Raw genomic sequence first — 27,108 nt, 5'->3', positions numbered from 1 at the left:
GCGTTGAGAGATGGCAAAATGAAGTCTTTATAAATATGCATAGGTCGGCAGGCTACCCATGATGTGGATTATTTATACCACTGGGTGTAAGGTAGGGCTAATGAAAGGGAGTTAAAGGTTCACTCTGCGACTGCAGGGAGTTTTTGAGTTAAGCATTCTCTGCAACTGAGATGTATGATGAGCTCATAGTAATGCTTTCATATGGAGGTGCAAAAACACTGTTACTGTCTTCTCTTTCCTTTCTTTTATTTCTCCATTTTGTGGAATGAGTGTTTTTTTGTAGTATATAACTCTGTATGCCATCGAAAATGAGACATAACAAATATGTACTGGAGTTGAGGCATGATATGGTATAGATGGCAATATGTTTCTATTACAACTTTTGTGTTTTTAGCATATTTTTCCTTAGTTGAAAAACTAGGGAAAAAAAAAAACATTTTCATATTGTTTGTGAAAGAGCATGTCAGAGGTAGAGCCGCTGCTATGACTACTGTATGTAGTGTTGCTATGAATGGCTGCTGTGTATATGTACTGATGCTCGATCACTGCTATGAATATGTACAATTTGTTAAGGACTTGTAAGGCTATCACACTAAGTATTAGAAGTCAAGTGATGGTGCTTTAATATTTAATACAGACCGCTTGCAGCCCCGTGGAGTTCTGTAATTGCATTTGATGTGGAATTTCTTTTTTGTTTCACGTTGTTCTTCAGTGAGTCTCATGGAAGCCATTTCTTTTGTTGGCAGGTGTAAAGTGTGTTGATGTATGCAGCTTTTTTTTTTTTTTTAACCTAGACATGCATAGTTCAGTCCAACAAAGTAGTAATTCCCAGGTTAATTTCGCAATAATGTCTGAATACAAAAATATCAAAACAATTGGGAATTTGTTAAAATTTTATTTTGGTGATATGTACAATTAAAAGTCAATAAGTCATTAAGTAAGCAATAAGGCAGGACAGGGTGTGTGATATACTAGTAGAGTATATCACACACCCTGAAGTGCCTTGTTGCGCTTATGAAATGTGTTGAAAAAAGTTTTTTAATTAACAAAAAAGTCATTTTTATTAAATATCCTTCCGCCTAAAAATTAGCTAAGAAAAAATAGTTCCATATACAGTAAATTAAAAAAAAAAAAAAAACAACAATGCATTAATTAAAAAAAAACAAACATGATTTGTAGATGTTGCATTGAACATTGCCATGAAAGTGCAGTTTTTATTTATTTGGCTCGTTCTACTTGTAATTCTTGGTTTCTTCATTACATTTAAAGTAAATTATTACTGCCCATTTTCATCATGACACAGCACAAATGAGTCTGCCTTTTAAAGCGATCCTTCACAAGATCTGCGACAGTATCAGGAGACAGTGCTGTTTTTTCTTTTCTTTTTTTTTTGTTTTGTTCCTTTGTTATCCGAGGAAGTGACAGGGGGTATCCATACCAGTTTAGCGCTACCACTTCACAGTGGCGAGAAATTTGTTTCCATTATGGAATACCAGGTCACTTATCAAACTGACTTTCTGGTTTATGGCTGGACAACGTGGAGAGCTACTGGGCCCGTGGTAAGCAATTTAAAACAATGCAGGGCACAGCAGTATTTATATGGAGAGAAAGGTACAGCAGGAATTGTTGAGATGCTTTCATAAATACTCTGCATCACAGATCACACAGCAGGAGATGCAACCGACCAAAGGAGGAGTACAGATATACAGTAGACTGGGGGCAGCGACAACAAATCATCCATTTAATCACTCAAATCTTTTTTTAAAACGCTGAAAGTTTAAGATATGTTTTTAAAAAACTATGCAGTGTGGAGTAGTGGTTAGGGCTCTGGACTCTTGACCGGAGGGTCGAGGGTTCAATCCCAGGTTGGGGACACTGCTGCTGTACCCTTGAGCAAGGTACTTTACCTAGACCGCTCCAGTAATAACCCAACTGTATAAATGGGTAATTGTATGTAAAAAATATAATGTGATATCTGTGTAATGTGAAATCTTGTAACAATTGTAAATCACCCTGGATAAGGGCGTCTGCTAAGAAATAAATAATAATTTCATTATTATTTAGGGAGAAGGGGCAAAGCGATCAGAATGGCGAGTTTTTAATGGATTTGAATACTTTTGCTTTTTTTCAGTACTTCCTTTCAGGTTTCCCAAAAGGTCAACATTTACATAAATCTGGTTAGTTCTTTTTATTGCGATAAAATGGATGCTGTTATTTATTTATTTTTATTTTCAAAATTCTAGTGGCGTATGGATATCTGCCAGTGATTTGCCCCTTTTTGAAAATAAGTGTCGCCCCGTGGTGATATGCTGTAATAGCAACACCCCAATGTGACCTGTTTTGACCAATCAGGATTGAGTGTGTAAAAGACCCATTTTATAAGGGCATTGCAATTACATTCAAAGCTGTGTCATGTTTGGTTGCAACATTGCATTTCAATCAGCAATCAAAATTCTGGAAAACAAGATTTTATTGATTTTCTGTTACAGTACACAATTGTTATTCCGCAATAAGTTGGCCCATTGGTCTCGTCCAGATAGTGATGAGGAATGGGATGGGATACCTAGCCATGCTGTTGATACTAAATCAGAATAATTTAAGACCCTGACACCATTTTGCAATCAACTGGTTACTTGGAACTGGCTGTGCACTGAGGGCCTCCTCTCATTCATACCTACATTAATTTGATTTCACTTTTTTCTTCTAATGTTATTGTTTTTCCCTGTTTAATTTAATATGGTCTGTTTTGCCTTGCCAGTAACTTAGCATGCCATATGTGCTGTCTATGCTAATGCGCTTTGCTGTACCGTGATTTCTTTCAATTTTATTTTAATTAAGTCCATGTCTTGAGAAAAGGTGTTGTGAATATTTAGATAATTTGCTGCTGGAAGGTGTAGCAGTGAGATTTTATTTATTTTATTATATTTTGAGTTTGGGTTTAGTGCGACTACAACTATTGCTTGGCTCTTTTGAAAAACAAAATGCAAAGCTTCTGTTTTTGTCCAGAATGTTGCAAACAGACAGTAACCCTACCTCTGGGCTGGGCACACGCCCCAGCTCTTCGTTTTATCTGTCGCTTTCCACACTCACCCCTGGGTGTTGTGCTGTTAAAAATGCAGAATACTTTTGTAGGGATCTGGGATCAGGCCTAAACTCAAAACGCCTGGGGTTGTTATAAAAGTCCGCTAAACTGATGTTGAGTTGGGATTTGTTTACTTTTTTAATAGCAGAATTGCTTTTTGCCACTTTAATCTAGTCCTCAAGTTATAAACATTCCTATGTTCCCATGTCTGCGCCAAGGCACAGTGCCAAATACAGGACAGCATGATGACGCTGTTTGAGTTAAACCTCAAGGAGGAGCTTCTTGTTTGCACTTTTAGAAATCCAACTCAGGAAGTAATTATAATGGGAGTGTGACGGGGGACTGCCCCGTCTTTATGAACGTGGTTGGGACTGGCAGCCACAGGGGATAAAAGCCAGGGGAGAGGCCCTGGCTAGAGAGAGAGTTCTGGAAGGAGAAGGAGCCAGTGTTTTTCTGTGTGTGCTGTTTTTCATTTTGAATCCAGTGAAGGCGTTGCCCAGCCTGGAAGCTTTATTTGTAAGTTTTGTTTTGTGTCTATTTTGTGTTTTGAAACCTTTTTGTTTGGCCCTCGTGCCTGTTTATTTGGTGTATTTTGTTTAAATAAAAACTTTATTTTTGAACTTTCAAACTGTCTCTGAGCCTCACCCTCTGCCAATCCTGCCACAGGAAGATATAAATATAGATTGGAATTCCTCTAGTAACAATTAAGACATCATTAGTCAATATCATTTAAGTCAGTTAATATAAGTTATACTAAAAATAATGAATCTGCCACAATTGGTCTTATTTTTACCAATAATCCCTCATACTATGCCTCCACAAGGGGACTGCATCACTGAGTGATCATTGTATTACTTTTAATATTAGGAAGGTACCTACAGTAAAACTACATCCAAGGATTATACGATACAGATCCTTCAGAAATGTCCATATTCAGGCATCCTTAGCTGACCTTCTTCAGGTTGATTGGGCTCACCTGGATCTGATTGCAGTTCAGGATATGTGGTCCTTTCTTGTACAATTCGTTGCTGTCTGTGACTCATCAAAAGGCTCATCTCTCCCCTAGTATAATTCTGATATTGCAGCTCTGTGTAAACTTAAGCCCCTTTCACACTGGCACTCCTACCCGGGTCTGGACCCGGATCATGGCTAGTATGGGTCAACACGCTTTGACCCGGGTTGAGCGAGACAAAATGCATGAAGGCCGTTCGTGAGCCGACGCAATAACAAACAGCCACGCCTGAGTGAAGGTTTCACTTCATGAGCCAGATTGCAGCAGGGATGTAGAAACATTTGTTCTAATCAACATCTGGGCCGACGGTTCAATCCAGAGAAGCTTGGATGGATGCATCAGTAACAAGCTGCTTCCGGGGCATTGATACGTGCATTGTGCCCTTGTGTCTGTCACCCAGGTCAACCCTGCTTTATCAAAAATCGTGTGAAATCACATACCCGACCCGCATGACATCGGGCCCTGACCCAGGTAGGTTCTGACCTGGCCAGTGTGAAAGGGGCTTTAGAGATTGCACATGGAATAAAGCTAAGTTATGCTCTTGTTCATCTAATTGGATTTAATATACAAAAATTAGAAATCTGTGCACAAAAGAAATATGTAAATCTAAAGCATTGCATTATCTTAATCTTATTACTGAGAATTGTTTATGCTTTAATTTTGTATTACTGTTTTTCCTGTGTTTGTCACTGATTTGTCTATTTTTGCCATTGATTTCATAATGTCATTTCTTGCCGTCTTCTCCTGCCAGGACCTCTTTGAAATGAGATATATATCTCAAGAGTTCTATCCTGGTTAAATAAATACATTTGCTAAATAAATGTGAATGGATTCTGTGTTTGACAAAGTGTAATTTTTATTTGAAAAACCATGTGGGGAACTATGCTTTTTAATCAACATTCAGGCGCCATTGGATTTAGGTCAGAGCATCTTTGTTTTAAAAATTTTCTATAAGGTGTTTGTAGCTCTGGTAAGGAACCAAAATATTTTTTAGCATATTGCTATAAAAAACTGCATGAAATTTGCATTTGTCAATAGCCAATCACTTAACCCAGAATAATACTCTCTTGAACCAGCTGTACTTACTGTAACAGCTCTGACCAGTGTTTTTTTTTTTTTTTTTTTTTTAATCAATCTGTTTTTGACAGTACTTAACAGTCTTCTTCAACATCCACTACTCAAGTTCAATAACTCACACTGCTGAGCAAAGATGCATTCAATAACTGCTTACAATCACATTGTGAATCATCTGTATTGCAGCCCTATCCTTAAGAACCACACATGCTGTGCAGAATATTAAGATGTTCTGTACAATGCAGGTTAAACAAAGCAATGATTGTGATCGATATGTTGCAAAACTCTGAGGCTTACTTTAAGTGTGCTGGTACAGAGGTAGAAATCCATCTACTTTCAAGAAAAATAATCATTTGTGACTAAACAAAACTGAAGCTGTTGTGTCAGTGTGAAAGCACAAACAAGTGTCTACCCCACAGGTTGCTCAGTGCTTGAGCACAGTGTTCGTGAACCTTTGAGATCCTATGTGGATGAAAGACAAGATTTAAATGTGTAAGGGCTGTCATTCTATGGCAGTCAGAGATTTTCTGGTCTGTAGAATACTTTCCACCAGTAACATGCTTTGATTCAGAAAACAATTCTGAGGGAAGTGTGAGTTTAACAGATTTCCTGAGAATAAGGCATAGAAACTCAGATCTTTCTTTAACCTAAAGTAGTACCAGATTTTGAGACCTTTATTTGTATAATAATGATTTTACTGTTTTTATCTTTAAAAATGTTATGTGGCAGTTAAACATGTAGTATCATCTGGAAAATTGAGGGTTTCTATTTGAATATTGGGCAATGATGTGGCTCAGATAGTTACTTAAAAAACAATTACATAACAAACACAATTAGAGGAGTTTAGAGAAAACTATGGTACCTAGCAGGATAAGAGTTAAAATTCAGATGCCAAGTAGGGTGGCTAGCTGTGACATCTATGCAAGAGGCTGATGTGGGGGGAGTGTGGGTGGATTTATTAACACGTCTGATTTTTAATTTATGTACACCGATTATTATCCCACACTGGGAATGTTGCATATCAAAGCAATATTAACTTGATTTGAACCATTTTTGGCACAAGTAATAACATGTATCTAGTGTCTTTATGAATGTCATTTTACAGTTTTGCGTATACCTTGAGATCTGTGTGTCTGGTTATGATGAAAGCGCCTAAGGATCTTCGCTAGTACAAGTTACTGAGTGCATCGTAAACTGGTGGGTATGTGCAGGTTGTCTGTCTGTGGATCCATCTACCTATATGTCATACTCATTTACATATATCAGAAACCCGCTTGTTAGGCTGCATAGAGAGTCCTGTTGGAATTCCACCTGAATTGCAAAGTTCCCTCTAATCTGTCACACAGCAAACTGATTGGGGACCAACATAAAGAAATAATGCCACTCTAGAGCGCAATTCCTTCAAAGACATTTTAATAACAGTTATTAGAAATCAAAGGCTGAACCATGGCAAGGAGGCATTGAAATCTAAGAAAATGAAGTTATTTTGAAACCTTTCCTTCTACTAGTACACCTTCAGCACAGGTCTTATACTGTTATCTTTATGGACTGTCAATTCTACAGGGCTATCCAGGTGGTATTGCCTTGTCTGGTCGTGCTTCACACAATGGTTTCACCCCGGTGTAGGAAAATTGCAAAATGTATCGTTGCCTGGCTGTTTCTCTCTCTGTGTCTGTGATGCGCAAAGAAACCCTCTCTGCCAGGTTCTGTAAAGGGGCTGATAAAGATCCCACTGCCAGGAATCCCAGCTCTCAGTTTTCTGAATCTATTTTTGAAATGGAGCCGGCTGTCAGTGTCCTGGGAACACAGCCCGAAGGAGCAGCTCCATATAAGGAATGCCAGTCAATTAGGGCCACTTTGTTTCAGTTCCATTCATTCCTGATACAGATGAGAATGCACAGACGACATATTCAGATAGCTTAGTTTAGGGATTTCAGTATGTATCTCTTGTCTGGATCAAAGCCAGACACTGACTTACTGTGTGACCTTGGTTTTAAAGCAAACAAGAACCACAACAACTGCATCAAGCGCTTCTCGTATTGAGCAGTGGCCATTGGCCTGGATATATTGCTTCATGCTACCTGTTCCAGTACTTCTTAACATTTGTATATTTAATATATAGTCAATCTTAATTAAGCAAAGGAGGAAGCTCAAGACATTTTGGACATTATAAACTGGGTATGGAGTCTTTTACTGCTGAACATTTTTTTTTTTTAATGCAATAGTAATGGCCAACAACATCTCATGGTGCCTTTTATTGGAAATAAAACATCTGTGGGAATTCAAATCAATGTTAAAATTAAAGGTTTTAAGTAGACAAAGAGAATGTGGGCTGAGGCAAAGAAAGTACAATCACAATGAGCTGATACCATGGGTGAGGCGCTACCAAGGCAGTGATGGCCAGAAGAACTCTATCAAACCTATTTTTAATAATAATGTTAGTATACCAAAAAGCATCATAAAAAATCTACCATACAGCTAATGTATTTAGTGATACAGTGCTCATTATATATGACCCTATATACTGCAGGAGAGGTTAAAAGGCTGTGTGGTCATGGCTCCCATGTGCTCCATAATACCATTACACTACCACTTATATTCTCTTTATAAAGCAGAGCACAAATGGTATGGAGATCAGATCAGTCGCTGTATGTGTCTGAATAATCAAACAATTCAATAGTACCCCAGTTGACAAAGACCCAATCTGCAAAAGTAGTGTCTCCTTTGTTTTGTGCTGATGTTTTTATCTATTGTAATACATAGCTATGTTATAATATAAAAAATCCTTCATTAAAATGAAAGAGTATCAAAATATGTATCTGGATTTTCCTACCCATGTCATAAATCTTGAGCTGTAGTGTAAAAGACTTTGTAGCATGAATTTTTCATCATAGTGGTAGAATTACATTTTTTGTTGTGTCTAGGGATCTATATTCAATTACCACCCCCCGTACTCTTATGTGGTATGAAGTACTTTCATTAAAAATTGTTCATACCCTGCCAGTTTGGTGTCATTCACCTACTGGTTTGAAAGGGTTTCACAGTGGGGGTAATATTAGCCTGACTGTATTATGGATCAGACTGGGTGTGATAGCTTCCTACTGCTTTTGCCCTTGGGTAAAGTGAATAGTTACTTAATAAAATGTTGATACTCAACTGCAGTTCAGTCACAGTAGAGAGAAATCCTTCACCAAGCAAGTCCATGTAAACAATGATATCTGGTACAGCAGGGTTACCTAGGTTGTTGTTCCAGAACTCCTGCGTGTGACAGCTCTTCTGTCTAAGGGAATACCTTGGGCCTCATTTACGAAGCGTTTACCGTACACAAAACATGATTACTGTGCGCAGTTCTGTCTCTGTCATATTTACTATTCCCATTTCCGTGCGGAAAACAAGGATTTAGTGGATGCAAAATGAAAGGGGCAGAATGGCGCCGCCCGCCTCCTCATTTGCATTGAATTAATGATGTTTGCATATGCAAAGCATCATGTTAAACACAGATAATGAGTTGCCATACATTCATGCATTATTCACTAAGGTGTGACAACGATTTTGCGCAGGCAAAACTGAGTTCAAAACTCCGCCGACTGAATGCTGCTGCAGAGCGGAGAGCATAGGCGGCAGAAGCTGTGTACCGATTTGAAATGGCAGATATTTAAGGTCCTGCATAGCCAGAACGTGTTAAAATATGATTAAATAATTTAGTTTCAATATAAAATCATATTTTTATTATCTATGCTTCCTACAACAATGTGAAGCCTACAACGCATCAGCATGGTTTGTTTTGTATTATATGTAAGATAGACAAAAAAATAAATAAAGCCTGCTAGGTATTCATTTGATTTTACTGCTGTTTAAGTTTATTTTACATATCTATATTTTTTAAATAATGTAATGTATATTTATTAGGCTATTAATATTTTAAATTGAAACTAAATTATTTCAGCATATTTTCTTTCTCATATTTTTATCCCTGCCGCCACCAGTAAGTAAGCTCCTTCACTTGTTGTCAATATAATAAATACCGTGCGCAACTTCAGACCTGTTGTCACCCACAATTGGTATGCTAATTTGAATTTTTCCGACCATATTTTTGCTTCTAATTAGTTAGTAAACAGGAAGTGACACTTTGGGAAATACCATGCCCAGTCATCTCAATTTTCCACCTGCAATTCTGGCCAAATTACCACCGTTTAGTAAATGAGGCCCATGGTGTCACACCATATTTCTGCCTGATTTGTGGTGACATATTTGTTGTAGTTTATTGGTATTTCACATTAAAACAATTGTGTATTAAAATGAACTTATTATATACTAGAGTACTGGTATAGACTACATAGCGAACGGTTCACAGATCAATGGAAAGACTGCCTTAACACTTAATGAATGAGGTTGTGGCTAATGCAAACATTATGTCTCATTTGTAGTTCCTGAGAAATCACACAACCCTTACTGAATTACATCATGAAAAGATTTGAAATCCGGAGAAGAAAAAAAAATCCAACGGTCTAATAGAGATGAAAACATTTATAGGAAATTATCCAAAAAGTATTCATGCAGCATTCATTTTACTATCTATATGGAAAAATAGCTACACTACAATGTTTATTTGTAGTACGAACAATTGATTGGAATTCAAGGATATAGAATACTGCGTGTGCATCTAATTTATATGAGGAAATAATCTAATTTATATGAGGAAATAATCTAATTTATACTGCACCTCGTGTATTTGTATAAAACTGCACAGCATTCTAGGATTTTAGTTATTTATTTTTTCAAAGACTAAGCCATAAGCTTAACAGGCAGATGTTACTAGCCACTCCAAATGTAATGTGTACCGTCTTTTGAGGTTTTTACTTTTTTGTTGTTGTTTGCATATAACTGGAAACTGCACTGCATCTTTCAAAATTTTAGTGTTATTGTTAAAACTTGCCAAAGGAATGTGACCTCCATGTTAATAATTACATACAACACAATGGAAACAGAGTTGTGAAGAATGAAAATGTGATTTTAGGATTGTGCATTTCATTCTACTTAAAAGGCCAACAAGATGCTCGGATATATGTGAGTAGTGTTGAATTTAAATCAAGGGAAGTAATGTTAAAACTTTACAATGCATTAGTTAGACCTCACCTAGAATGTTGTGTTCAGTTCTGGTCACCTCGTTACAAAAAGGATATTGCTGCTCTAGAAAGAGTGCAAAGAAGAGCAACCAGAATTATCCCTGGTTTAAAAGGCATGTCGTATGCAGACAGGCTAAAAGAATTGAATCTATTCAGTCTTAAACAAAGAAGACTACGCGGTGATCTGATTCAATCATTCAAAATCCTAAAATTGTCGACCCAGGGGACTTTTTTGACCTGAAAAAAGAAACAAGGACCAGGGGTCACAAATGGAGATTAGATAAAGGGGCATTCAGAACAGAAAATAGGAGGCACTTTTTTTACACAAAGAATTGTGAGGGTCTGGAACCAACTCCCCAGTAATGTTGTTGAAGCTGACACACTGGTATCCTTTAAGAAGCTGCTTGATGAGATTCTGGGATCAATAAGCTACTAACAACCAAACGAGCAAGATGGGCTGAATGGCCTCCTCTCTTCTGTAAACTTTCTAATGTTCTTACATTCTATTTTTCATTGCAATTTTACACGTTACATAAAGTGCTTGTAAACTACCAGTAAGCTTTCCCCGATATACATGGATTTTAGCATATTACCTAAATTGCTTATAATGTTTGTCCATTTAATAATCATTTAGTATAATAAAGGTGCTCCTTGTTATAATTCACAATATATATGTCTGATATAATGGATTGTCTGAGATAAGTCATATATAGTGATTTAGGAAAAAAGAAAAAAGTTACCCATATCAGTAATCAAACAATTCAAGCAAAAAATATAAATCTCCCATGTGCACTGTCAGCTCCGTCAGGTTCATAGGATAATGTAATTATGATAAAAGCAATTTACTATTGTCAAATTGGTTTATGAATCACTTGAATTGTATGCAAATAAGCAAACGGCTGTGGTCACTGTACTGCCACCTACACAAAGTTGAAACTAAAATGCCAGTTAACCCACTTCATGACATGGTAAAAAGCACAACAACCAGTAACAACCTCTACCACCCCGGCAAACCGGACAGTGCATTTTATGCACTTTTTAACACTCAGCATCTCTGATCATTGGGAGTATAATGCTTCATTGTGTATAAATTAATCTTGATACCTAAGCCCGGAACACACTGCTTGATATGTCCGTTGCATCTCAATGGAGGAGGAAGGGATGCCCTGGATGCATAAAGTACAATCACTTTTACGCTGAGCAATCCAGAGCAAAGGTGGGCGGGCTACCGATCCCGGAGAACAGAGATCAGCCCTGCTTTGTAGCCACTCTGAATGTGCTCGCTGTCTGGCCAGTAGGGTTCGCTGTTGCGCGCATGCTTGGAACTCTGTCAGTCAGCAAACAATGAAACGTTGCTTCAAAAAAGCTGGGGTTTCTTTAGTTGTGGAGGAGAGTGACGAAAATACAACCGAAACTGAAACTCTGACAACACCAGAGGGGATGTCAGAGGAAGAATTCTCAGCTGTGTAACGACCAGGACGCTCTGCCTGACACAGACACCGATGACGTAAGCGTGCGTGCTGCGCTTGTAACACTGCGGCGTGCTATGGAGCAGCATCCGGATAGAGAGCCGAATTGGGATTTTTCAGAAAATGCTGAAAGTTTGCTGTCCATACTTGCCAAAAACTTTTGTCCAGATGCATATCACAGAATTTTCATTGGAAACAATTTGCAGTAATGTAGCCTACATGTACTGTACATTTCCGCACTTGCATTACTTGTTTGCACTTACGTTTTATTACAGTCATAGGTTTTAATACATCTTTTTTATTAGTGTAATGAGTGTCTTAATAAAGACTTTTAACTGCATACATGCTTGTTTGTTTTGATTACTGTACTGGTGATTGGTCAGGTTATTGTGTGGGAGGTTATACCGTCCATCGCTTACTGTGGATCAATCACGTTAACACAAACCTGCCCGTTCTAAGCGGTGGCGACTATATTATAAGCAATAACATACAACAAAATTACGCCCAGGAAGTGAGGTAATTTTATAATGACTGCACACCCTGGAGTGTGTTATTGTGCTTATAAAATGACTATGTTAATTTTATAAAAAGAAAACCAAAAACACTAGACTTTAAACATTAAATTACTTTGTAGTACATGTATCCTTCCACCACTGCAAAATAGGCCCTATGCTTTGGCTGTTGAGACTACAAATTGGCTTTATAACTGCTGAATTCATTCTTCATTTATTTTTTTGTAAAGATTTGCAAATGTTTTTACTTAATTTTATACTGCAGCTTGGCTTTTTTTTTACCTACATGCTTAGCTACATGTTTTCACACATTGGGATGTAAATGTGTTGTTTGAAATTGCTGTTTCCCTACAATAATGACGCTCTACACCTTTAAATTGTAAACACCCATTTTTAATTTGTTTTCATCACCAGTCCTCCAGACATTTAAATGGTAATAGCTGATCTCATTTTTCTTGCCTGGCTTTTTGTACATTTAACATGTTTTGGTCAGAAAACAACACATCAAATGATTGTTATGCTCTGCGATAAATGCATGCAATGTTTAACTGTTAAACTATGATTGTGCCATTTTAAATGCTTCTCCGTTGCTTTGGAAAACTGGTAACCCTGGAAGAGAAGACATGTTTCTGTTCAGCACTTCATGGTGCTTTGAGGCAACTGGTGGTTAAAGGTCAATGAACTGATATTCCTTACAATACCAAATGTCAGCTTTTATGATTGTAAAGCACACAAGTAGCAGATTCAAGCAAACCTTGATTTAGGGGAATGCTGTGTTTGAAACTGGGGCTTTGTGGCAAAGTGGTAATGACGTGCAGGTGAGTGCAGTGCAGAAGAATCACACAGACAGACGTTGGTACAGGTGCAAGGGTGTTTATTTATTTTTGTAAATGTCCAGAGCCTCAAGGCAAAACCTGTAAATGATAATAGTGCTGGAAGTGATACAGCGGCGTGTATCACTTCTAATTTATAATCCCGCGGGTTTGACCCGCAACCCCAAAGTCCCGTTCCGACACCCACACTAAACACGAACACAAAAGACAGTGCGTGATTCAAGTGCTAAAAGGTGCAAACACAAAGACAGTTGGTAGTGAAAGGTGAGTGGTGAAGTCCGGGTTTTTCGCTGGCCTGCGGCTGCAGCTCCGGATCGTGCTCAGTAATCCTCTGTGACAAATAACACACAAGACACACAGTGTTAATACACAGACACAGAACACTCACGGTTTCCTCACAGTACGGGCTCCTTCTCGGTTATTAAACTTAACCATATGAAAAGGAACAGATCACTCAAGCCATGCCCCCTATTTATACCCTCGCCCATGACCCCGAGGTTAACGAGCGCATCCGCTCCTCCAGTCCTCGGATGCCACGCCGCTTACCGTCTGGGTCACTGAGCTCGGGTGCCATGGCTCCGCCCCCTTCCGAACTGACCGACTTCCATCTACCCTACGGAATAAATTGTCGTGCCATTTCATTAAGGGTACTCTGTTCCTCGTATACCGTGCTCCCACAGGTCGAGAGGGAGATCTAACACTAAGACTCATTCGATCTCTGTCACATATCCCACCGCTCAGAGTGGAGCCGAAGGAACACTCGGCTAAACCTACCTTTCCCATTACTCCCCCCTCCCGGGAAAAGTAATCCGCATTTTGGTGGTCTTTCCCTGCACGGTGTACCATATGGTACATGAAGGGCTGCAATGCCAGATACCACCGAGTTATCCGGGCATTGCTGTCCTTCATTGTGCTTAACCACTTGAGTGGGGCGTGGTCAGTGACAAGATCAAATGAGTGTCCCAGCAGGTAGTATCTTAAAGAGTGAGTAGCCCATTTCATGGCCAAACACTCTTTTTCGACGACGGAGTAGTTGCGCTCCCGAGGGAGCATTTTTTTACTTATGTACAGAACAGGGTGTTCTACTCCGCCTACCATTTGAGACAGGACTGCACCCAAACCGACATCCGAAGCATCGGTGTGGAGGATGAATCTCTTAGTGAAGTCTGGAGTGATGAGAGCAGGGGCCTGGCAAAGTCTCTGCTTAACAGTATTAAACGCCCCCTGACATTCTTCTGACCATTTAATTAAATTTGGTGCGCTCTTTTTGGTGAGGTCAACTAAGGGATTAACCACTGTGGCATACTAGGGGATAAAGCGGCGGTAATAACCGGCTAACCCCAGTAGCGACCGCACCTGAGCCTTGGTTTTGGGGATTGCCGCGTCTACCAAGGCCTGGACCTTGGAGACAACGGGTTTCACCCTGCCATTCCCCATTACAAATCCCAAATATTGTGTTTCTCTTTTGGCAAACGCACATTTTCGCAAGTTAGCTGTCAGCCGGGCTGCCCTTAGAGACTGAAGGACGGCTGTGATCCTAGCCAAATGCTCTCGCCAGGTGGAGCTGTAAATGACCACATCATCAATATACGCTGCCGCATATTCACGATGTGGGTGTAAAACCTGGTCCATCAGTCTCTGGAAGGCAGCAGGCGCACCATGTAACCCAAACGGCATGGTTGTAAAATGAAACAGCCCCTCTGGTGTTGAAAATGCGGTTTTCTCTCTAGACCTACGAGTTAACGGGATCTGCCAATATCCTTTCGTCAGATCCAGAGTGGAGATGAACCTCGCCGTCCCCAGTCTATCTAGGAGTTCGTCGACCCGAGGCATGGGATACGCATCAAACTTGGCAATAGCGTTTACCTTGCGGAAATCAACGCAGAAGCGGTTGGTGCCGTCCTTTTTGGCCACTATCACAATTGGACTGCACCACTCGCTCCTGGAAGGCTCAATCACCCCAAGTTCGAGCATGTCCCATACCTCTTTGCGAACGCCACTCCGTCGACTTTCCGGGACCCGGTAAGGTCTCTCTCGCACTGTGACACCTGGGGGAGAGATAATGTCATATTCAGCGAGGTTAGTTCTACTGGGCGTGTTAGAAAAAACATCGCTAAATTCCTCAATTAACCTACGTAGTTCACGTTGCTGATCAGGAAGTAACTGTTCCCCCATCGAAATGTTCTTTGTGCTAGAGGGTTCTAGCTCGGGCCCTAAATCATCCTCTATATTGCCTGGGGCTATAAATAACACCTCTCTTGCCTGCCAGGGCTTTAATAAATTTATGTGATAAATTTCTTTTTTGTTACGGCGATCGGGCTGTTTAATTTCGTAATTCACCTTTCCTATAGCCCGAATCACCTCATATGGCCCTTGCCATTTAGCACATAGTTTGGATTCCGCTGAGGGAAGTAGCAGCATTACCTTGTCTCCAGGTTGAAAGGTTCGGATTAATGCATTTTGATTGTAATGCTGCTGTTGTCGATGCTGAGCCGATCTGAGATTGTCTTGGGCCAAACGACCGACCAAATCTAGGCGATCTCTCAGTAGGAGCACATGCTGCACTACATTTTTGGACGAGCCTTTGTGCTCCTCCCACCCCTCTCTCAACAGATCGAGGATGCCGCGAGGCTGTCGGCCGTACAAGAGCTCGAAGGGGGAGAACCCTGTCGAACTCTGCGGCACCTCTCTCACTGCAAAAAGGAGGTAGGGGAGAAGCGATGCCCAATGTTTTTGCTCCTGATTCACAAATCGTCTCAGCATCGCCTTTAGAGTCTGATTAAAACGTTCCACCAAACCGTCCGTCTGTGGATGGTAAACCGACGTTCTGATGGGACGTATTTTTAGTAATTTATATACCTGCTGTAGCGTGTTTGACAAGAAATTAGTTCCATGATCAGTCAATATCTCGTTGGGGATCCCTACTCTTGCCATAATCTGCACTAGTTCTTTGGCTATCGCAGCAGCACTAGTGGACCTCAATGGAACTGCCTCTGGGTATCGCGTTGCGTAATCTACCACCACTAATATATGCGTATACCCGGAGTCAGAAGGTAGCAAAGGGCCGACTATGTCCACTGCGATGCGTTCAAAGGGGGTGGAAATAATCGGCAGTGGGACCAAAGGGGCGGGGCGCACTCGACCCGGCGCTACTCTCTGGCAGTCTGGGCATGTGGCTACATATTTCGACACTTCTTTATAAACACCTGGCCAAAAGAATCGAGCCAATATCCGTTCCCTTGTCTTGTCAACTCCGAGGTGCCCCGCAAAAGGGATATCATGCGCCAGCCTCATGACCTCCAGCCGACAAGACGGGGGAACCAATAATTGTGTTACAGGATGTCCTGTGCCCGCGGCCAGGTTTACCCTATATAGTAATTGCCCCTTGATAATGAAGTGTGGAAATACTAGTGCCCCAGCGCCTTCAACATCCTTACCTTCAATGGACCGGACCTGTCCCCGAATGTGCACCAGTGATGGGTCATTGTCCTGCTCCCACACTAGGTTCACATTCTAGTGCCACATGTCCGGTATATTGAGCGGGGCGGGAGTAACATCTGCCCTTGATGGCCCAGTAACCTCGCCCTCTCGGTCACACTGCGTTCCGACCCCCTTTGACTGACGTTTTTCACCGTTATAACAGGCTCCCACCAGCCCCCAGCCTTGTCTCATTAACGCTCCCTCCCATTTCCGCAGCCTTCTCTCTTTGTTTGTTTTTTTCGGCCGGAACAGGGAAGAGAACATTTCCGCTTGAAAGGGAAAAACATTACCAATTATTTCCCCTTCTACTTTTTCTGCCACATTTGCGTGTATGGCCGGGACTGCCCTTAATTTCAATAAATCTTTATAGTTGGGCCAGTCCCGACCCAGAATAATGGGATGTGGTAACCTTTCCGCTACCCCAACTACCAGGGAACGTTTCATCGGACCGACCGATAAATATGCTTTTACTGTGGGGTATGTTGCCGTGTCTCCATGGATACAGGAGATCGCCACCTGACCTTGTGGCTGCCACACCATACCGCCCAAGAGAGATGCTCTAATTAAGGTCTGACCACACCCTGTGTCCACTAATGCATGGGTCTTCACGTTTCCAAAAATCACCTTAACAATACAAGGCCCCTCCCGACCATTTTTCCCTCGCTTACCCGCTTCAGATGCCAGATTACAGACGGCCACGTCACACTCCATCGCAGATGGGCATGACCTAGCCTGATGTCCCGGCTGGCGGCACCTAAAGCAGGTAGGGGGAAAGGAGGGCACAGTATTAAATGGTCTGTCCCGCTGCTGGTATGGCAACGGGGCAGGGGCAGCACCTCTACCCCCGCTGGGGGCCAACCTTGGTCTCCATGAAGAGGAGGCAAGGTCGCCCATTGGGGTTGGTGCTCTTGGAGGTCGTTGAACCGGTCCTGGTGGTGGGGCTGATGGAGCAGAGAGAGGAGGTGGGGCTCGGCCGCTCCGTTGAGGTGGGGTGAGTAGCCCGGTCTGGGCGGATACCAGGGAGTCCTCGAAGTCCTCAGCGAGCTTGACTGCCTGTTCCAGGGTGTCGGGGTTGTGGCGCCGTATCCATCCTTGGGTCTCGGCGCCGACCACATGACAAAACTGCTCAATAACGATGGCCTCCCCCATCTGGGCAGTTGTTTTTAGCGCCGGGGTGAGCCAGTGTATCATGTGGTCACAGAGCTTCTGCGCGACCACCCTGGGGCGTACGTTCGGGGACCTCCTGTACTCCCTGAACCTCACTCGGTGCGTTTCCTGCGTAATATTCAGACGGCGGAGAATAGCCAGCTTTACCAGGTCATATTGAGCGGCGTCGTCATCCCCCATTGCCTGGTATGCTGCCTGCGCTTCCCCAATCAGGCAGGGTCCCAGCTGGCTTGCCCAGAACTGTCGGGGCCATGACGCGGTGGTAGCCAGCCGCTCAAATGCCACCAGGTATGCCTCTGGATCATCATCCGCCGTCATTTTATGCGTCCTGGCTTTGGGCGCTATGAAGCCGCGCTCTGCTGATGCTGTGGGAGGTATTGCCAGCCCGACCCTCTCGATCAGCGCGGTGTACCTCTCCTCTCTCCGTCTTTCCTCCCCCTCCCGTCTGCTGTCCAGCTGCTCCAGCAGCGCCGACAGTGTGGCGTAGTCCATCTCTTACTTCTGACGACCACGTGTGGCAAAGTGGTAATGACGTGCAGGTGAGTGCAGTGCAGAAGAATCACACAGACAGACGTTGGTACAGGTGCAAGGGTGTTTATTTATTTTTGTAAATGTCCAGAGCCTCAAGGCAAAACCTGTAAATGATAATAGTGCTGGAAGTGATACAGCGGCGTGTATCACTTCTAATTTATAATCCCGCGGGTTTGACCCGCAACCCCAAAGTCCCGTTCCGACACCCACACTAAACACGAACACAAAAGACAGTGCGTGATTCAAGTGCTAAAAGGTGCAAACACAAAGACAGTTGGTAGTGAAAGGTGAGTGGTGAAGTCCGGGTTTTTCGCTGGCCTGCGGCTGCAGCTCCGGATCGTGCTCAGTAATCCTCTGTGACAAATAACACACAAGACACACAGTGTTAATACACAGACACAGAACACTCACGGTTTCCTCACAGTACGGGCTCCTTCTCGGTTATTAAACTTAACCATATGAAAAGGAACAGATCACTCAAGCCATGCCCCCTATTTATACCCTCGCCCATGACCCCGAGGTTAACGAGCGCATCCGCTCCTCCAGTCCTCGGATGCCACGCCGCTTACCGTCTGGGTCACTGAGCTCGGGTGCCATGGCTCCGCCCCCTTCCGAACTGACCGACTTCCATCTACCCTACGGAATAAATTGTCGTGCCATTTCATTAAGGGTACTCTGTTCCTCGTATACCGTGCTCCCACAGGTCGAGAGGGAGATCTAACACTAAGACTCATTCGATCTCTGTCACAGGCTTCAAAAAAGTTTTTTTCAAGTGCTTTTTAATCAGGTACTGTACAGTACATCTATATATGGTGGTGGAGTAAGAGAGCTCCTGTTTTGACCACTGCTTGTAGCTGAATGACAGGTGCATTTAGCAACATGCTTCTTAGAAAAAGATCATCTTTATCCCATCCAGTTGATGCAATCACAAGACCGTGATAATCAGGTTGCTTCTCTGCTTCAGCTGTTTTTGTTTGCCATTGTGGCAATGTGCTCCGCCCCTGTGTGCATTTCTGTGTTGTATGTTGCGTGTGGTGTGTTTAATGTTGGTGTATAGATATGGCTGCACGGGATATAAATGGGTGTATGCAGCACGAGTTATTTAAAATGTATAGTTGTATTTAGGCACGGGATTGCACATCACTTCACGTGCATTTAAAGTATATAATATGTGAGCACGAGGTTGCACATAATTAATTCACGTGCTGGGATTGAAGTGAATAATTAATTCGTAATTGAATCCCGGCACAACAGTATATATATAGATTCACGTTTTACTCACTCGGGGTTGTGTGTTCGGTGAGTGGAGAACGGGTGTGGAGAAGGAGGTAAAATAAAATATAACAAAAAGAATAATAATAATAACTGTTTGACTCACCGTGTTTGTTTGTCTGTCCGTCCACCGTTTTGTTTAAGTGTTAGTCCGTTTTGTTTATCTGTTTTATTTGGCCTCAAGCGCCATGTCCTGTTTTCTGTTTTGTTCAACCTTTTTATTTTCTGTGTGTTAATAAAACACTGAGCGCCGCAGCGTATCAGATTCACCATTACTGCCTGTGTCTGTGTATTTCTCTCTGGCCTGAAGTCATCCCTGCAGCTAGCCTGTCACAGCCATCCACGTACATTTTTATTAAAACAGACGTCCTTGCTCTACACTAGTCAAATCGGAGAACATCTCCTTGCTGGTCCTGAAGGCTGCAGGAGCAAATCAATAAATAAACAATCCTGCACTGCAGGGGAAGTGAATGACACAGATATGCCATAATAACGAACTGGCAACGCTATGTTGTTGGTTTGTGCAGAACCAGGTTCGTGGTCATTAAGTCTAAGGAAGTGATGCAATCCCTTTTCTAATGCAGAGGCACAAGCAATCTTCAGACTATGCTAGGTGGGCGCTGACAGCTGAGCAGTGAAAACATTGAGAACCGCACAAGAAAAGGATTAATCCAGTGGCAATGCATTGCAGTCATTTTTTCGCCCTTCACGGCTTTGTGGCCGGGGCACATGATTCTGGGAAATGACAGTGAGATCACCAGGGTGCTATTAAAAAGTCCCCAGGATGTGATGACTGAAACAGAGCACGATAAAACAAGGAGAATTTGTTAAGATAAATCTATTTCACACTGACGCCAAGTTGCTCTTTAACTGTGCATGCTCCTGCCATTCCAAACTGAATAAAATAGATATAAACAAGGGGGTTATTCAGCTATGAATCAAGCAAAACTCAGAAACACAACTTAACACCATTCTATTTTTTGAAGTTCAGTTATTATGTAGAACATCCTTTTAATTGACATACATTTATAGTCGCTATGTATCTTGTATAAAAGTGACATATTAAAATGTTTAATTAATATAAAGTTAAAAATAATTGTAAACACTCATACTGTCGTTTTCATGACCAAAGAATCACATGTACTTCTGACCATTCTGACTGGTATCATGCAAACATGTTTAATAAGACAGGGTTACCATCTCTTGCATTAAGTCTGGCTATGTATTAACTGCAAACATTTTACAGTACCTGATAAAATGAAAGTGTTTATCATATCACCAGGAATTGTTTTTTCTCTCAGAACCAGGTGGTGGTGGTGTTGTTGGTGTTGTACTAGAATTCCTGATGGAATTCCCACGAATGGCCAGCACTGGTTTATGCTGGTCAGAGCTGGTGGGTTGCTGGTTTTCAGTTGGTTGTGCTGGTTCACTTGGTGCTGGTTGTCTGGGATTTTATACATGTGCCCCATAAATGGTGGTCTCCAGCAGTTGTATTTTCAGGAGGCATGAATCTAAAGTTACACATTGCATTCTCGTCTTTGGACAGGCCTGTGCATTTCATGGTTTTGAATAAATGTTTAAGAATATAATTGTACACATTTGAAGGTTTTTTATTTGTTTTAGTGAGTCAATATAGAGTGTGCAAGCCTACAGTTTTACATTAAGTCAGAGGTAGTACACCCAGGTACTTTAGTGATGTCAGATCCTCTCTCCCAGTGGCAATACATTTTTTACAAAACACTCGTCCAGTGTGTGTGTGTGCTAGTGTTGAGTGGTCTCTCGCTCTCTCTCTCTGAGGGAGGAGACCCTCACATTGTCTCAGTATGTATCTGGACATTTACTGCAAATGCTTTTTAACTGTTTTTGTATTGTGTTGCTGATCCTTGTGTCTAGTAAGGGAAAGGAAAAAAACAACAACAACAACTTCACTTACCTGTTGTATGGGGACTGGAGGCCTGTGGTTGGGTGTCCTGAAAAAAACAAAAGAAAGGTTAATCAAGACTACTGTTTAGATAGTTGGTTTGGAAGGGTGCACACTTCCAGAACAATGTATTGCAGTACTATTGTTAAGATAAACTTTAAAATGAACAACAGCTGTTTTAATGTGCATGTTTTTTGCTATGCAATGGTTTAGGTAACCTGAATTGGGTGTGGTGGTGTGGTCCTCCATCTTGACAGGAAGTAGGGAACCAGCCATGTTGGTGAGGGAAGCTTTTACTGACTTCCTGTAGTCAGGGCAGTACCTGTAAAAGATATTGAAAGGGGGATAGCTGATTTAAATTAAGCTTCCCTCTGCTTGTTTTAAAGCATAGTTTTAATGCACATGCTAGATTAATGTTTAGTTATATATATATATATATATATATATATATATATATATATATATATATATATATTCATTGATTTATGTTTATTTTGGAATACTTTGATATCTATTATTAATAACGGTTTGCTGGTTTGTTTCTATATAACCACCTGCATAATGGTTTATTCTGGGGAATGGGTAGGCCTGGAAGGGTATAAAGGCTGTTAGTTTGTTCAGTCAGGATCTTCCTTTTGTGTAGATTAGAGGGCAGTTTTGCAGCTCTGTTGGACTCAGTTATTGGAGTCAGTACTCGTGATTAGGTTACTATAAATAGTTATTTTCGGTTTCCACTTTTTCTTTCTTCAGATTATTTGATATTTTGTTCAATTAGTTTTTTATTTATTATTGTTCTTAAATAAAAATAATTGGGATTGGACCAAACTTCTCTGTGATCTGTGTGCTTCCCTTCAAATCAACACCAGCCGCTGGCTGCACTCTCCAACACACTCTCTCTCTCTCTCTCTCTCAATTCAATTCAATTCAATTCAATTCAATTCAAATTGGCTTTATTGGCATGACAATAAAAATAATTGTGTTGCCAAAGCACATACATGGCATAACCAACTCAAATATACAGACAAAGAATTTTTCTTAATACTAACAGTATCCCTCCTCCCTCTATATTAATACAGTAAACAGAATCCCTCCCTTCCCCTCTATATCAAACAGTACCCCCTTCCCCCCTCTATATTAAACAGAATCCCCCTCCCTCCCTCTATTAAACAGAATCCCCCTCCCTCCCTCTATTAAACAGAATACCCCTCCCTCCCTCTATTAAACAGAATCCCCCCTCCCTCAATTAAACAATACCCCCTCCCTCCCTCCCTCCCTCTTTCTATATTAAACAGAATCCCTCCCTGTTCACGGTCTGTCCCTCAGGCTATGACAGGTCTCCACGTATTGACCAGCCAGTCTGGCTGTGTGTTTGTCTTCCCCCAGCAGGATTGACAGCTTCTGGGTATCTCTCTCTCTCTCTCTCTCTCTCTCTCTCTCTCTCTCTCTCTCTCTCTCTCTCTCTCTCTCTCTCTCTCTCTCTCTGATTTTCTTTACAGTACCATACATCACCTTTTACGATTGTAAAGCACACAAGTAGCAGAAGAGGCGGATTCAAGCAAACCTTGATTTAGGGGAATACTGTGTTCGAAATCAACTGGGGCATTCAAAAAATATGTGTTTTTTTCAAGTGCTTTTTAATATTTTATAAATATGACACATGTATTATACAGTAGATATATATATATATATATATATATATATATATATATATATATATATATATATATATATGGTGGTGGAGTAAGAGAGCTCCTGTTTTGACCACTGCTTGTAGCTGAATGACAGGTGCATTTAGCAGCATGCTTCCTAGAAAAGATCATCTTTATCCCATCCAGTTGATGGAGGCACAAGACTGAAAATCCGGTTGCTTCACTGCTTCAGCTGTTTTTGTTTGTGTGGCAATGTGCCCTGCCCCTGTGTGCATTTGTGTGTTATGTGTTGTATGGTGCGTGTGTTAATGTTGGTGTATAGTCATTGGTACACGGGATATAAACGGGTCTGTGTTTCACGTGTATTTAAAAATGTATAATTGTATTTAGGCACGGGATTGCACATCACTACACGTGCATTTAAAGTAAGTAATCTGCGCGCACGAGGTTGCACGTAATTAATTCACGTGCTGGGATTCAAGTGAATAATTAATTAGTAATTGAATCCCAGCACAACAGTATAAATAGATGCACGTTTTACTCACTCAGGGTTGTGTGTTAGGTGAGTGGAGAACGGGTGTGGAGAAGGAGTAACTAAAAGTGAAATAAAGTAAATATAAGTTATTTGTACTCACCGTGTTTGTTTGTCTCATCGTGCACCGTTTGTTAAGTGTCTGTTCGTTTTTGTTTACCTGTTTATTTTGGCCGCAAGTGCCGTGCCGTGCCCTGTGTTTTTGTGTTACAACCTTTTTATTTTCGCTGTTCTGTTTATTTATTAAATGCTGAGCGAGACCATTCGCTCAGCTCCACCAAACTCCACCTCTCTCTTGTTGTTTTATTTCCTGCTTCTGGTCTGATGCCACCCACTCCGGCCGTCTTTGTGACAGTTTGCCATCCACGTACATTTTTATTAAAACAGACATCCTTGCTCTACACTAGTCAAATCAGAGAACATCTCCTTTGGCACTTTTGCAAAGCTAGTCTAGTCTACAGAAACGATCATGTTAAATCTACAGTAGCAAATAGCAATTTTTCCTCCAATAAAGTACTGTGCTAACTGTGTCTGTCTTTATAGCAACAAGCTATTCTCAATGTAAGGAACTATTTTGATCAAATCCTATAGAACTGGGGTCTAGCACAGCACAATACTACTTTAATTAAATTTTGGTTACTGTAGTGTAAAGCATGCATGTCTTTCATTGAGGAAAAGGCATGTGGCAAGCCAAGCAAAGGGCTGTGGCTGTTGAGTGCTGTGGAATAATTACACAGACTGATTGTCCACTGATGTGCAGCTCCTACTTGTCACTTGCTTTACAGAAGTAAGAAATAGCTCATACACTGGAACATGTGGTATTCCTAACATCAGCTAGGGGCAGAGTGTTTGCAGGGAGACTCGTTCATTGTTAGACACTGGTGTACCAGATGCACATGATTCTGGGAAATGATAGCGAGGCCAGCAGGGTGCTATTAAACAGTCCCCAGGATGTGATGACTGAAACAGAGCATGATAAAACAAGGGGAATGCATTCGTTAAGCTAAATCTATTTCACATTGATGCCAAGTTGCTCTTTAACTGCTCATGCTCCTGCCATTCCAAACTGAATAAAGTAGCTATGAATCAAAACTCAGAAACAGAACTTTACACCATTCTATTTTTTTAAGTTCAATTATTATATAGAACATCACATTAATTGAAATGCATTTACAGTAAAATGCATTATGTTGAAAAAGTCATTTTCTCCCAGAAAATAATGTTTGCATGAACAGCATTTTTATTATTATTAACATTAGGCAACCTTTATGGTAACATTATTTCTGGACTTTGGAAATGTTGTTCTAATGAACATTAAGCCTAACGCTAACTAATATTCTTGAGATAATGCTATGTATCTTTTACATTACATATTTCAATTTGTATAAAACCTATTCAACTGTTTAATTAACATATAAACTGAAAAATAATTTAAAACTCTTTTACTGTCATTTTCATGACCAAAGAATGTACTTCTGACCATTCTGACTTTCAAGTGGAGCAGGCAGTGGAAAGCTTGGCAGGTTCCTTATGGATAAATGGAAGTGCAAAATCAACTTCCCCTCTGTACCTCCATGACAAAGGGTTTCCAAGGCATCATGATTGTTTCATTTGGTAAAAGGCAGTTATCATGCTGTATTTGGTAGGGCTTTAAATCCCCTGTGCTAATAGTTACACTAGAACAGGACCTCAGCATTGCCATTAAATGTAATTTGCCTTTAGGTTTCAGTTATTCCTCTGTTTCATTTGCCAGCATAATCGGTTCCAAATCCCTGAGCCTTCTCATTGCAGACGTTGTGAATTGTTTTGTATTGGAAGATTCTGAGCTCTAACAGTTTGATCATTTGGGATGCCAGCTCATAGTGTGAGAGAATTTATGATTGGGTGGATTTGTTATGTAATGTTGCTGGATTGATTTATGTTTTTTTTTTTTTTTTTATGTCACGAACATATGAAAGTGAAGAAGCTTTTGGAAGCCAAATAGCTTATCTTCTGGAGAATCAGATGGACACTGACTTGGGTTACCAGTACATTCTAAATTAAAAACAAGTCTCTTTTTGTCAATAATTTGGGTTTGCATGTAGTTTTCTTTTAGGGAGAGAAATTCTCCTTCCAAATCCAAATGACCTAATTAATATTAAAATATGATAGGGTATATTTAAATATATTTTTCTCCAGCAGAATGTTTTTATTATTTTTGTTATTGAGGATCCAATATACTGGTAGTCCAGATGAGTTCAACAAATTCATCAGTAGAATCTAATCCAACTGAGCATTTTTGTAACTTTCTGGAACTTTGTTCTGTATGTCTTGCAGAAAACTGATGATAAGCCCCATGTTGGTGATTTAAAACAATTTGTAGAAGCATACATACACTTTTTTTTCATGTGTTTGCTCTTGTGAAATAAATCTTGCCCAGTGAGTTAGGTTTCAGAGATTTTACTTCAACTCTATCGCTCAAGCCTGGTGCTGAGGTCGGTAGTTTGCAACAATAACATGGGAGACCACTGGCACGAATTTTATGTCAATTTAATAGATTTGGGGATTCAAACCTGACTTTTTGTTCTTGGTAGGTACCCATCATACATGCTACTTAAGGCTAGTGCAACATGAATTGCATCTTTTCTTACAGCTAAGGGACAGAAAAGTCTAAGCTTAAAACAATCAGCTATCCTATCACCAAGCATGAAAATAACCAAAGTTCTATGTTTTTCAAAGGGCTTTGTTATTTTGTATTATTATTTATTGCAAAAAGCTGCGTTAATGTATTTATTTTTTAATGTGTAGTAGCTTCAGTGTTTTTTATAACCTTGCTTATAAAACAACTATATTATGAAGCACTCATATTTTACCTGCAAATGTCAATAATTTGAAACATTGAATAAATGATGCCAGATACAAAAAAATAAATAAATAAATATATAAATACTGACTCAAGAGTTCCAAACACCTCATACTGTATTACTTTCTTATCTGGTCAAAGAAGCTTGTCAGGGCTACTGTCAGCAGATCTCGGTTGTTAATTAACAATTGCTTGGTATGGTCTTTCGTTATAGTAGAAAGGTGTGGGATCTTCACTGCTGGAGTCCCGTGAACATATGATAGGCTTTCGAAGCTGTTGCCAAGCACAGTCCCCCTGTGTAACAGGCTGCGGCCAGGGTTGGCTTCTTGTTTCCTGTAGTTGGGTTGTAGCACCTCTTTGTTTTCGGAGGATGGGAGCAAAGTGCTACTTTTTAAAATAGTCTTTTTCAAGTAGGAGCAGTCTGTGTTGCACTTTCCATATATGTAATAATTGCAGTCATGAGAGTCTTAGCTTTTGTAATTATAAAGTATTTTCCTAAATATAGTTTGTTTATGTTAAAGTCCTTACCTGAGTTTTACAAAAGACAAGTCCTGATTCCTAATTATCTTTGTCGTTAGCACCTTTACCACAGATGTTGTCAGCTGT

The 27,108-nt window shown here is 40.7% G+C and overlaps 1 protein-coding gene across 4 annotated transcripts in view; it reads left to right on the top strand.

The window, feature by feature from the left end:
• Positions 1-27,108, top strand: part of LOC117428391 (leucine-rich repeat and immunoglobulin-like domain-containing nogo receptor-interacting protein 1) — a 558,576-nt gene that overhangs the window by 408,806 nt on the left and 122,662 nt on the right. The window lies entirely within an intron of this gene.

The sequence above is a fragment of the Acipenser ruthenus genome, chromosome 21 (assembly GCF_902713425.1).
Source record: "Acipenser ruthenus chromosome 21, fAciRut3.2 maternal haplotype, whole genome shotgun sequence".
NCBI lineage: Eukaryota > Metazoa > Chordata > Actinopteri > Acipenseriformes > Acipenseridae > Acipenser > Acipenser ruthenus.
This window is presented reverse-complemented; position numbering and strand designations above follow the sequence as displayed.